The sequence below is a fragment of the Eschrichtius robustus genome, chromosome 19, assembly GCF_028021215.1.
Source record: "Eschrichtius robustus isolate mEscRob2 chromosome 19, mEscRob2.pri, whole genome shotgun sequence".
Classification (NCBI taxonomy): domain Eukaryota; kingdom Metazoa; phylum Chordata; class Mammalia; order Artiodactyla; family Eschrichtiidae; genus Eschrichtius; species Eschrichtius robustus.
Genome location: NC_090842.1, coordinates 1,146,485 through 1,160,359, shown reverse-complemented (window position 1 = coordinate 1,160,359; position 13,875 = coordinate 1,146,485). Strand labels below are relative to the sequence as shown.

The window sequence follows — 13,875 nt, the reverse complement described above, 5'->3', positions numbered from 1 at the left end:
GTGGAACTTGGGTGGGTTTTCCTGTAATTTTATGAAAAATGACATCAAGAAGTATGTGTTCCGTCTACCCGAGAACCTCTCACCTGGATCCTCCTTGCTGGGCTCGCGCCCTCTCGGCCTCTCCTCCCAGATGTGATGGTCCTCCCCACCAGCCTTGCTCCCGTCCACGGTGTGTGGGCAGCTTTCGGGGCGGCCTCAAGGCCCCTGGCGTCCAGCCCTCCTGGCAGTAATGGGGCTGCCGCCCCCTGCTGGATGCTCAGTCCGCCGGCTCGGGGTGTCGTTCCAGGGACCCCGCGTGGGAGGAGGGCCCCAGCAGAGGAGCGTCGGGGGCATGTGGGTCCATCAGGCACTAGCAGCACAGAGGGCGGGGGGGCCCCTGCACCGCCCTGCCTGAGCTCCTGTCATGCTGGATGTGGCAGGGATGCCGCCAGAGGGAGGTGCGGCTGGAGAGCGTCTCCCTCCTCAGTCACACCGAAGTTTAACAACTTGGGGCAAGCAGCCGCCCCCTCACGCGGCTCCCGCTCGGGGCTGTAGGGGTTTCCTCACTGAAACGCGCTCAAAATAGGAGGTGGCAGCCTGGCCCTGAGCATCTTGACGGTCAGAGAAGGAAGCGCGTGGTCCACGCCGTGGGGGCTCGGGGGCAGTGGAGACAGAGCAGGGATGACGATCCGCTGGCCACAAGCCAGGCCCCATAAACGTGAAGGTAAGGGGACCTGGAGCTCGCGGCGGCGTGTTCTAGAACGTTTCCAACTCGGTGGAGGAGTCAGTGAGACACACGGTCCAGAATGGAGGCGTCTCCGTGGCCGATGACGGCCCGGGGCGGAGAGCGCAATCACAGGCCGGTTGCCCCTGGGGGCTGGGGTGGGCCTGGGCCTGGGCTCGCTCCCCCGAGCTGGTCAGAGGCCAGCGCCGCCGCCGCCGCCCCCCGCTGCCGGGAGCGCGGCAGGGGCACTCCCCACCTCCTGTGCGCTTTCCCCGGCTCCGTGTGGAGCGGCAGCCCAGGAGCCGCCTCCCGGCTGGGGGTATTGCTCACCGCCCGCCCCCAGGACCCTTAGTGGGGAACAAGGCCAGACCCCAGACTCAGGCGGGCGAGACCTCCGTGGAGCCTCCGCCTGGGTCCCCGCGCTGCGCAGGACGGGTGGGACGGGGTGCGCCCCGAAGGCAGGAGAACCGGGCTCAGGCCTTGCTGAGGAAGCGCCTGCTCTCGGCTTCTGTGACCTCACAGGCACTCCCCCTTGCTGACGGTGGCAGCGAGGAGGACGCCGGCTGCTCGCCTGGCCTGGAAAGTGCTGGCTCTGTCCCTGCGGGGACTCCAGTGAAAACCGCCAGCTCTCTTCTGATCGCCGCCCACGCTCGGCAGGTCCAGACGGCAGGGACTCTTTCATGTTCCGAAATCAGGGGGGCTGCGGGCGATGTGGCTCAAGGTTTTTGTTAACATTTAATTGGAAATCACTTCAAACTTACAGGAAAGTTGCAAAAATACCAGTGTGAAGAAAGCCCGCTCGCCCTTGCCCGGTGCACTTGTCCTTCCCCTCTGCCAGGGCACCACGCGGGCCAGCATGGGCTCCTGCAGCGTCTGTCCTCCTCCCACTGCCTGGCGCCCCTCCCTCTGCCGCTATCCCCGCCCCGCCCCCCCCCCCCCCCCATGACGGCGCGTGGTGACTCCTTCCACTGCAGGCTCTCTGGGGTCAGGGTCCTCTTTGCTTGTCATGAGGGCACATCTTGAACTTGGAAGTACCTCCTAAGCCAGATGGTCACAGGCCCTTTGACCCGAATGGCAGGCGCAAGGTCGGCGCAGGCGCATTGACCAAGGAGACGTGTGCCGCGTAGCGGGCGTGCGCGCTGAGCCCGCGGCGGGGCAGCAGGACTGGCGGGGCCCACAACCTCTCTGGGGCCGACCTCTTTGTGGGGTCTGTGGCTGGGGCCTCTCCATCCTCCCTTCCTTACTCCTCTCCTCCAGCCAGCACGTGGGGAGCCCCCCTGGGCTGGAGCCTGGGGAAGGAAACGCAGCAGCGGCGATGGCGCCCACCAGGCGGTGCAGTGCTGCGGTCAGGGTCCTCCCGCCTCTGAAGCCTGAGAGCTCTTGCTTCTCTGGCAGGAACCGACCGCCGAGAATCAGGAGTGGTGACCAGGGGCCTCTCGGGCCTGTGTCTACCCCGCAAAGCGGAGGCCCAAGGGCGGACAGGAGCCCTGCGAAGGCACAGGGTGCCTGGGCCAAGGGGTGCTCCCAGGCAGCAGGGAGAATCCGGTCCACTCCTGCCAGCCCAGAGCAAGGGCAGAGGGAGGCTGTGGAGGCCCGGTGCCCGACGCTCAGGGGATGCTCCCTTGTCCTGGCTACGGTCAGGGTCACCTGCCCACCCTGCAGAGCATGGCGGGGCTCCTGCTGTGGGTCCCCGTCTGTGCCTCCCAGTGTGCGGGTGCCCTGGCCGCGCTGGGTGGTCCGTGGCCGGCAGCCTGGGGGCACTCCGGTGCCCCAGCGTCCGCGGCTCTGCAGCCATCGCTTCCTGCGTCTTGCACTTTGTCTGGCGGGACGTCAGGGGCTGGAAGAGCGGGCGGCCTCCCCACAACGGCCTGGTCCCGGTGAGGTGGTTCCAGCGTCACGGTGTCCTCTGCTGTCTCCCCGTGAGGCCCTGGGCATGGGGTAGGGGGCTTTGTTTGCCGCGATGTTGATGTTTCTTTTTGTGTGTTCCTCTTCCCAGCTGGCAAACTCTGCAAGCACACGGTGTGGTCTCTCTCTTTTTTTTAAATTTAGTCATTGAGGTGTAGTTCTCTCTATTTATTGTTTCAATTTGCTCACTTACGTAAGAGCCAAATGCCAGCCAGCAGAGACGGGTCCATTGACAGATACAGGCCACACTGCCGTGTAACGCAGAGGTGACCAGGCCTTACGTGGAATCCTCTTGTCTTGCTAGGATGCAGACAGCCACGTGGGGTGTGGGACAAGCTGGGACAGGAGGACAGCGGCAGCGAGCACCGCTTCCCTTTATCCCCTTAAAATCAGTTACCTCGTGTGGCCACGTGCAAGCTGCCGCCCCGGACAGTGGGCTGATGTGTGGGTGCCTGTGCGCCCCCCGCCCCCCGCCTCTCCCGTGCTCCCTCTCGCCACTTCCCCTGTCGCTGCCATGGACCATGGATTGCTGCGCGGACCGTGGGGGTGGGGACGGGGACAGGGGCCCTGCGGGGCCTGGGCACGCTCTGCCCTGCGATGAGTGGTGGGGTGCTGTCCCCACAAAGGCACTCACTTCAGGCAAGCAGCTGACCATCGTCAGCCGTGTGCTTCTGCCTCTTAGGGTGAGGTGGGTCCACTACCTCTTTTCCAAGGGCCTGGTAGGAGGCGGCAGGACCCTAAATGAGGACTTTCACACGGGAAGGCGGGTCCAGTTGGCCCCCTGACGTGCCAGGCGAGCATCTGGAGCGCTTAGCCCCGCTGTGCCTCTTGCCTGCCCCCAAATGTGCTTTTAACGTCCCTCTGGAGCCACCCCCCCTCCTCTGTTGGCTTCATCCTTCGTGTTGTGAGGACCGGCTCCTGTCCTGGGGCTGGGCAGTGGGCAGTGAGCTACACAGCCCTCCCATCAGGACGCATTGGGAGCGGGGCCCACGGCCCAAGAGGCGCCGGGCCTTTGGGGACAGGCTCTGCGGTGTGTCCGGTCCTGCCCCTGCCCCGGTCCTGCCCCCTCACCTGAGCTCCCACACCTTACGTCAGCTCAACTCCTCCTCCTTGGAGCTTGTGTCATGGTTCCACCCGGGACTTTCCAGCAACTCCTGCCTCTGAGATGCTTTCAGATGAGGAAGCACGTGTTCTCACGCCGGCAGCTCTCGGGCACGGCCCTGGCCGCCCAACGACGGAGTGGCCCACGAACGAAGAGTACATGTGTCAGGTGCCCTGGGTCAACACGTTCTTACGCGCCCGAACGGGGTCCCCTGTGAGGACAGCCAGCCTTTTCACTGCAGGGTGGATGGCAGGTGTGGTCTGAAGCCATGCGGTCGCCGGGAGTCCGGGTTCTGGATGCGTGCCTCGCCCCCTGCACCCAAGCTGGGTCCCCAGAGTACGGGGACTGCCCGCCCAGTCCCATGGGCAGATAGTGTAGCTCTGAGTGCTTCTGAGGCATGGCAGCAGAAACCTGCAGCGCCCTGGCTCTGCCTGTGACCCGGTGATGTACAGGACAGATTTTAGTCGAAGGCAGCGTTTACGGTTACGCACTATTTTAGGTTGTGTGTTATTAGAACTTCGAATTGGTGGTTCGCTTTCCCCCTCCCTGAAGAAATGAAAAAATGCCTTATCTTTCTCTGGCATAAAGAAAATGGTGATGTGTCTTAGTTTCTTTATTTTAAAGATTTTTGTTTTTTGAAGTGGACCATTTTTTAAAGTCTTTATTGAATTTGTTACAATATTGCTTCTGTTTTGGTTTTTTGGCCCTGAGGCATGGGGAATCTTAGCTCCCAGACCAGGGATTGAGCCCGCACCCCCTGTATTGGAAGGTGAAGTCCTAACCACTGGACCGCCAGGGAAGTCCCATGTCTTAGTTTCTTGATACTTGCTTTCTGTAGACCAGAGACTCCCTGGCAGATCTGTACAAAAACTAGAATTGGTGGGTGGGTGTGTCTTTCTGGCATTGAACCCATGATGGGTATATAGATGAACCTAAGAGCACGCTCACATGGAGTGTTGAGTGGGATTGTGCTGAGTAGGTGAGGGGTCTTGAGGGGATTCAGTTCAAAGAGTTGGTTTCGGTTCCAGAAGACCCTGACTCTGTGCTCCGCGTGTCTGTGGCCACAGAGCCTGCATGCCAGCAGCTCCTGTGCTCGGGGGCTGGTCTGTGTGTCACGGGAAGGGGCAGAGCAGTGTCCGTGGACAGTGGCCATCCTTGTTCACCAAATCCATGTCCCGTCCGTGGGGAGGCGCGGCCCAATTTCAGAGATGCTAAACGTGAAAAAATGCTCCGTGGAGTTCAGAAGTTAGTATCTTGCATTTCATGCAACTTGCCTGGAAGAAGACTGTGAATATCCTTTCTTACTGTATGAAATCAGAAATCTAGGACTCAGTGCTGGGGGTGGGCAGGAAGTCCTCTCTGACTGGATGAGCTCTGGTCCCTGCTTCCTGCCCACCATACACGCCTGCTCGCATGCGGTCAGCACGCACCTGGCCGTGGGTCCAGCATGATGGAGGAATAAAGGGAGGGTCCACAGACAACAGGAGCTGGAGTGAACGCAGCACGGGGTTGGGTGATCGGGTCTGTAAATTAACACACAGTAGGTATTGTCAGGACACAAGCACACAGTGATTTGAATAGGTGATGTGCAATACCAAGAATGCCTGCCCTGAGGCAGAAGAGTGACTGTGATAAGAGGTCTCTGTAGGGCACCCAGTGCTGGGGAGTGCTGAGGAAGGGGACACAGGGACGTGGATTTCTAAGGTAGAATGGAACTCAGTTAGAACTGCCCATTTCTCCCTTCAGTTCTGTCAGGTTTTTTGCTTCGTATATTTTGATGGTTTGTCCTTAGGTGTGTGAATAAAGTCTATTTTCTCTGATATTAGTACAGCCACCCTGGTCTGTTTTGGTCGGTTGCTATTTGCAGGAATATCTTGATCCACCCTTTTACTTCCCATCCACCTGTGTCTCTGGATCTCAAGTGAGTTTCTTGTAGGCAGGCTATACAATTGACCCTTGAACAACATGGGTTTGCACAGGTCCACTTACATGTGGGGGTTTTTTTCCAGTAAACATGCACTACAGTATTACACGATCCACAGTTGGTTGAATCCATGAATGTGGAACCACAGATACAGAGGGCTGACTATAAAGTTAGTCGCAGATTTTCAACTGTGTGGTGAGTCTCTGCCCATAATCCCCACATTGTTCAAGGGTCAGCTGTCGTTGGCTCATGGGTTTTTATCCATTCCACCAATCTGTCTTTAGACTGGAGAATTTAATCCATTTCCATTTAAAGTAATTACTGATAAGGATGGACTTACTTCTGCTATTTGTGTTCTATGTGCCATATAGCTTTTTTTGGTCCCTAATTTCCCGCATTACTGTCTTCTTTTGTGTTTAGTTGATTTTTTGTAGTGAAATGTTTAAATTCCTTTCTCATTTCCTTTTGTGTATTTTCTCCAGCTAATTTCTTTGTGGTTGCCATGAGGATTACATTTATCATTCTAAAATTTTTAACACTAATTTGGATTTATACCAGCTTAACTTTAATAACATGCAAAAACTCTGCTCCTTTACAGTTCTGTCTTTACCCCTTTCAGCTGTTGATGTCACAAGATTACATCTTTATACGTTCTGTGCCCTAAAACATAAATTAATTCTTTTCAATGTATTAGTCTCCTAAATTATGTAGAAAACAAGATTTGGAGTTACAAACCAAAGTTTGTAATACTAGTTTTTACAGTGATAATTTTTTTAATGTGTTAGTCTCCTAAATCATGTAGAAAACAATGTGTAATAGTGCATGTATTTACTTCTGTTGAGATCTTTCTTTCTCCATACAGCTTCGGTGTGCTGACTAGGTGCTTTCTTTTAACCTGCAGGACTCATTTGAGCATTTCTTGCAGGGCAGGTCTAGTGGTCACAGACTTCCTCAGCTTTTGTTTATCTGGAAATGTCTTAATTTCTTCCTCACTTCTGAAGAACATTTTTAGTGGATATCGGATTCTTTGTTAACTTTTTTTTCTTTTAGCACTTTGAATATATGGGTGCACTGCTTCTGGCTTCCAAAGTTCTGATGAGAAATCTGCTGACATAATCTTATTGAAGATCTGCGTCCGTTTTGCCCACCCTGGCTTCCACAGTCTGTGTGCAAGCTGCTCTAGGAATACATGCACAGCTGCCTGCGGGGGCGGGAGGAGTGGTAGCTGCTATGGTGCTAAGAGCTGAAAATGACCAAAATTACCCACAGTTTACCCTCCAAGCCTTCCCCTGGAAGTTGCAAGCCTTCAACAGACTCCAGGTTTCAAAAATAGTTACATCAGACAGATCTGCCAGTGCACTTGTCCGGGTGGGAGCTGGATTCCTGGTGTTTCTTGCTCTGCCCACTTCCCCTCCAGTTACTTTCTTACTGTTGGGTTTCGAGAGTTCTTTGTCGGATATGTGATTTGCCAATATTTCCTCCCAGTTTGTGGCTTGTCTTTACATTGTCTTGTATTTCATAAAGCAGAAGTTTTTAATTTTCATGAGGTCTAATTTCTCTCTTTCTCTTACTTTTATGGATCATGCTTTTGGTGTTATCTCTAACTCCAGGTTACAAAGTTTCCTCCCGAAAGTTTTATAGTTTTACAGTTTACATTTATATCTATTGTGCATTTTGGTGAATTTTTGCATTATATATGAAATTTAGTTGGAGCTTATTTTTTTCCATATCCAGTTGTTCAAATACTGTTTGCTGAAAAGACTACCCTTTCTTCTTTGCAATTTTGTCAAAAATCAATTTTACATATTTCAGCAGGTTCATATATAGATTATATATTCTCTTCCACTGATATGTGTGTCTGTTCCTTTGCAATACCACAGTCTTGACTACTGTGGCTTTATAGTAAGCCTCAGAATTGTAGTGTTACCCTACCAACTTTATTCTTGTTCAGAGTTTTTTTTTTTTTTTTTTTTTTTTTTTTTGGTTATTCTAGTTCTTTTGCTTGCTCATACCAATTTTAGAAATAGCTTGTCCATATCTACAAAAAATCCTTTTGGGATCTTGGTCAAAGTTGCATTAAACCTATAGATCAATTTGGGAAGAATTAACATCTTTACCTTGACGACTCTTTCAATCCATGAACATGGTGCCCCCCTCCATTAACTTAGGTCTGCTTTGGGGGTGTGGGGAGGGGGGAGTGTATGTGTGAGATTTTCAGCATGCTGATCCTGAACATGTTCTGCTAGGTTTATACCTAAGTATTTGTTCTTTTCTCCATCTCTTTCTCCTCCTTTTCCTCTTCCTTTTCAACGATTGTAAATATAGAATTTTTTGGTTTTTTGTTTCTAATTGTTTATCACTAGTGTATAGGAATACAGTTGATTCTAGTGTATTGACTTTGTATCCTGTAGTAATCCTGGTAAATTTGTTTTTCAGTTTTAGGAGGATTTTTTTTTTAATTCCTTGAGATTTTCTACATACACAATTTTTTTCTGCAAATAGAACGGATTTATTTATTCTTTTCCAATCTGTATGCCTTTTATTTCTTTTTCTTGCCTAACTGCCCTGACTAGGATTTCCAGTATGATGCCAAATAGGAATAGTGAGATTGGATGTCCTTGTCCTATTTCCCATTTATGGGGAAAGTATTTGGTCTTTCACTATTAAGCATGACAGTAGCTATAGGCTTTTTGTAGATTCCATTCTATTTTTGATATGCTGAGAGGTTTTTTTTTAATATATAAATTTATTTATTTATTTATATTTTATTTTTGGCTGTGTTGGGTCTTCGTTGCTGTGCGGGCTTTCTCTAGTTGTGGCGAGCGGGGGCTACTCGTTGTTGCGGTGCACGGGCTTCTCATTGCGGTGGCTGCTCTTTTTGCAGAGCACGGGCTCTAGGCATGCGGGCTTCAGTAGTTGTGGCACACGGGCTCAGTAGTTGTGGCTCACGGGCAAAGAGCACAGGCTCAGTAGTTGTGGCACACTGGCTTAGTTGCTCCATCCGCGACATGTGGGATCTTCCCGGACCAGGGCTCGAACCCGTGTCCCCTACATTGGCAGGCAGATTCTTAACCACTGCGCCACAAGGGAAGTCCGAGAGTGTTTTTTATCATGAATGGATTTCGGATATTTTCAAATGTCTTTTTTGCATTGATTGGGTTTTCTTCATTAGGCTGCTGATATGGTGGGCTGCATGGATGATTTCCCTAGTGTTTCCAGGACAGACCCCACTTGGCCGTGGTGGGTCATTCTTTTTATTCAGTACTGGATTTGCTTTACTAACATTTTGTTGAGGATCTTTGCGGCTCTGTTCATGAGGGATTTTGGTCTGTAGTTTTCTTTTCTTGCAAATTCTTTCTGATTTGGGTATCAAGGTAATGTAAGCATCATAAAATTAGTTGGGAGGTGTTCCCTCCTCTTTTACTTTCTGGAAGAGATTGTATATAGTTGGTGTTATGTATTTTATAGAATTTCCACTGAAACCGTCTGGGCCTAGAGGTTTCTTCTTTTGGAAGGTTTTAACTATGAATTCAGTTTCTTTAATAGTTAAAGAACTATTCAGGTCATCTATTGCATCTTGGGTGAGTTTTGGTAGCTTGTGGTTTTTGAGAAATTGAATACTTTATGCGCATAGAGTTTTTCACAGTATTATTCCCTTACTGACCTTTTAATGTCTGCATAGTCTGAAGTGATATGCTTCCCACAACTCATGTTGATAATTTGTGTCTTCTATTTATTTTTTCTTTGTTATTCTTGCTAAAAGATTATCCATTTTTTAAATCTTTTTTCAAAGAATTCACTTTAGGATTCATTGAATTTTCTCCATTATTTTTCTCTTTTCAATTTTTTTTCTTTTTTTAATTTTTGGCCACAACCCGCGGCATGCGGGCTCTTAGCCCCCTGACCAGGGACCGAACCTGCATCCCTACATTGGAAGGTGGAGTCTTAACCACTGGACTTCCGGGAATGTCCCTCTTTTCAATTTTTATTGGTTTCAGTTTTTATCTTAATTGCTTCTTCTCTTCTGCTTGCTTTTGGCTTATTTTTCTCTTTTTCTAGTTTCTTAAGGTAAAACTTTAGGTTATTGATATGAGATTTTTTTCTTTTTTTCTAATATATGCATTTAATGATATGAACTTCCCTCTAAACATTGCTTGAGCTTTACCCTTGAAATTTTGTTATGTTGTGTTTTAATTTCATTCAATTCAAAATATTTTCTAATTTTCTAATTTTCCTTAAGACTTCTTCTTGACTCATGGATAATTTAGAAGTGTGTTGTTCAATTTTTCTGTTATTGATTTCCAGTTTAATTCCACTACTCTCAGAAAACATACTTGATATTATTTCAGTTTTTTAAAATTTGTTAAGCTGTGTTTTATGGCCCAGAATGTGGTCTATCTTGGTGACTGTTCTAGTGCACTTGAACAGAGTGTGTATTCTGCTGGTTTTGGTTGGGGTGTAAATGTCAGTTAGATGAAGAAGGTTGATGGTGGTGTTCAGGTCTCTCAAAGCCATGCTGGTTTTCTGACTACTAGTTCTAGCACCAAGTGAGGAGTGTTGAAGTCTCCAGTTATAATTATGTGTCTATTTCTCCTATCAGTTTCTTTAAAAATAAATTTATTTATTTATTTTTGGCTGCGTTGGGTCTTTGTTGCTGCGCGCAGGCTTTTCTCTAGCTGTGGCAAGCGGGGGCTACTCTTCGTTGCGGTGCGTGGGCTTCTCATTGCGGTGGCTTCTCTTGTTGTGGAGCACAGGCTCTAGGCACGCAGGCTTCAGTAGTTGTGGCTCACAGTCTCTAGAGTGCAGGCTCAGTAGTTGTGGCGCATGGGCTTAGTTGCTCCGCGGCACGTGGGATCCTCCTGGACCCTGGCTCGGACCCGTGTCCCCTGCATTGGCAGGTGGATTCTTAACCACTGTGCCACCAGGAAAGCCCTCTCCTATCAGCTTTTTGTTTCATGCATTTTGAAAATCTGTTGCTTGGTGAACACACACTTATAATTACTATGCCTTCTTGGTGAATTGACTTTTATCATCACGTAATGCTGCTGCTAACATTCTGCTGTTAAGTTTATTTAATTTGGTATTAATATAGCCACTTCCATTTCTTTGGATTGATGTTTGCATGGTATATATTGTTCCATCCCTTTGCTTCTAACCTACCATGTAACTGTATTTGAAGTGAGTTTCTTATAGACAGCACATAGTTGGATCATGTATGTTTTTTAATCTAATCTGAAGTTTGTCTTCTAATTGGCAAGTTTAGACCATGTGCATTTAATGTGACTATTGATATGTTTGAATTTAAGCCTCTCATTTGTTATTTGCTTACTGTTCTGTCCCTTGGTTTCTCATTGCTTGGTTTCCCTCTAACTGCCCTCTTTGGGGTCAATTTTTTAGTATTCCATTTTAATTTATCTGTTGAGTTTTTGAACACATGTCTTCTAGTTTTTTCGTAGTTGTCCTAGAGACTACAAAATACATACTTCACTTTTTGAAATCTACTTAGACTCAACATTTTGACACTTCCAGAAGAACACAGAACTCCTACTACATGTACTGTCAAAGAAAAATTAATCATCACTCATGTTAAAGATGATGAGGCCGACTCAGGACCGTCACGATGGGTGTAGGAGCCACTGCAGTGGGATTTGCAGGAGGGGAGAGAGATTGAGCTCAACTTCAAATACAGCGTCGGCAAGTGTGGGTTCACAGCCAAGGAGCAGGTGGAGTCATTGGATGGAAATTTGCTAAGAGGAAACATCAAGTGTCAGGGGGATTCTGGCTAAACCGACCTAACAGGATCTTTGAAAGCCAGGTGGTCAGACATCAACTGCGAGATGGTGGGGGATGAGGAACCTGGTCAGATATGAGGGTGAGCAGATATCAGGGCGGAGGGGGCCTCTCACTACACTGACTTAGCCGAGTTCTTGCTAAAGCTGGATTTTTTTTTAAAGGTTTTTTTTTTTTTTTTGCTTGTCTTTATGGTAATGAGATTAGTGTTTTTTTTTAACGTTTTATTTATTTTATTTTATTTATTTATTTTTGGGTGCGTTGCTGTGCGCGGGCTTTCTTCTAGTTGCCGCTAGTGGGGGCTCCTCTTCATTGCAGTGTGCAGGCTTCTCATTGCTATGTCTTCTCTTGTTGCAGAGCATGGGCTCTAGGTGTGCGGGCTTCAGTAGTTGTGGCACACGGCCTCAGTAGTTGTGGCTCGCAGGCTCTAGAGTGCAGGCTCAGTAGTTGTGGCGCACGGGCTTAGTTGCTCTGCGGCATGTGGTATCTGCCCGGACCAGGGCTTGAACCTGTGTCCCCTGCATTGGCAGGCGGATTCTTAACCACTGCAGCACCAGCAAAGTCCCCTAAAACTGGATTTTATAGTAAGTGCACAGACGGGCCTAGGGGAGGTTCAGGAGCCTCACTACAGTCGGGTGGAGCAGAGGATCTTTGTCACCACTCTGTGGGTCACTTTGCCGTCTCCCTTTTATGTTGTTGTTCTCATATGTAACATCTACGTATATGGTAAGCTCCATTAAACAATGTTATAATTTTTGCTTTCAATGGTCAAAATATTTTTAAAGTACTCATGAGGAAAAGAATAGTCAGTTTTATTCAACCAGATATTTACCAGTTCTGTTGCTTTTCCTTCTGATCTTCCAGGTTCATTCTGGTGTCATTTCTGTTCTGACTGAACATTCTGTAGTAATTCTTTTAGGTCAGATCTGCTGACGACAAATTCTCTTCTTTCTTCATCTAAGAATGTCCTTACTTTATCTTCATTCCTGAAGGTTATTTTCACTGGATTTGGAATTCTGGGTTGACAGTTATTTCAACACCTAAAAAAATGTTATTCCACTTTTTTCTGGCCTCCATTGTTTCTGCTGAGAAGTCAGTAGTCGTTTGAATGCGTCTAAGTTATGCTCTGCTGTCAAGATTTTTGTCTTTCTTTTTAGTTTTCAGTGATTGGATTATGATGTGTCTGGGCTCGTATTTCTTTGGGCTTGTCCTGTTTGGGGTTCATGGAGCTTCTTGAATCTGTACATTAATGTATTTCACCAAACTTGAAGAGTTTTAAGCCAAATTTTATCAAATATCTTTCTGCCCCCAGCTTCTCTTCTGGGAAGCCGATAGCATGAATGTTAGCCCTTGTGGTATTGGTGTAGGCTTCTGAGACTCTGTTTATTTTTTCCAATAGTTTTTTCTCTGTTGTTCAGATTGGGTAATTTCTATTGTTCTATCTTCAAATTCTCAGATTCTTTCCTTTGTAATCTCCATTTTGCTATTGAGCCCATCCAGCAAATTTTTCTTATTTCTGTTGTGTTTTTCAGTTCTAAAATTTCCATTTGGTTCTGCTCTATGTCTTTTATTTCTCTCCTGAGACTTTATATTCCCACTTATTTGCAGTGTTTTTGCCCTTACTTGTTGGAGCACATGGATAATATGTGCTTTAACATCTTTCTTAGGCACTCCCAACATCTGTGCCATCTGGTGTTGTCCTGCACTGATGGCCTTTTTCCATAAGAGTTGGCACTTTCTTGGCTTTTCATGTGCTGAGCAGTTTCGTATTGTGTCCTAGACGTTTTGAATATTGTGTTATGAGACTCTGGATCTTGTTCACATCCAGTGGAGGATGTTGGTATTTTTGTTTTACTATTATCTAGTTGACTTAAGTCTGCAAGTTCCAACCTGCCATCTCGGGGGTTGGTTTCCATGTCAGATTATCTTCATAGCCTTTGCCTTGCCGTGCATACCTGCCCTGCAGGTGTGCCACCCCGTGGCCAGGCTGACCTTGGCAGTGGAGGAGATAAAGGATGGCAGTGGAAAAAATGGTGAAATACAAATAAAGCCTGCAGTTTAGCTGAAAAAACAAACACCTCCTCTGGGCAGGCTGATGGCAGGAACTCGGCTGGGTCCAGAACATGCAGCCCGGTCCCCTTGGGTGACGTCACTCCCGTGTGAGAACCAGGGTGATGAGTCGACAGCAAGGCTTGGGAACAGAGCTGCTGTGGGGCGGGCTCTCCTCACCCTCTGCCTGCAGGGTCGGCCCCGGGGGCGTTCAGCTTGCCGTCCAGGCCTCAGACAAACAACTCAGATGATTTTACAGCACATTTCAAAGGGGCTCCGAGTTTTTTTAAAAGAGGGGGATACTCTTTCCCCAGCAAAGTTTGTCCCAGGTGGGAGCTGATGAGCTGAACAGGCCTGTATGGCACTTGATCTCGTGGGTCACAGTTACTGCCACTGTCAGCC

The 13,875-nt window shown here is 48.4% G+C and overlaps 1 protein-coding gene across 2 annotated transcripts in view; it reads left to right on the top strand.

Moving 5' to 3' along the window:
* Positions 1–13,875, top strand: part of ACSF3 (acyl-CoA synthetase family member 3) — a 57,415-nt gene that overhangs the window by 31,004 nt on the left and 12,536 nt on the right. The window lies entirely within an intron of this gene.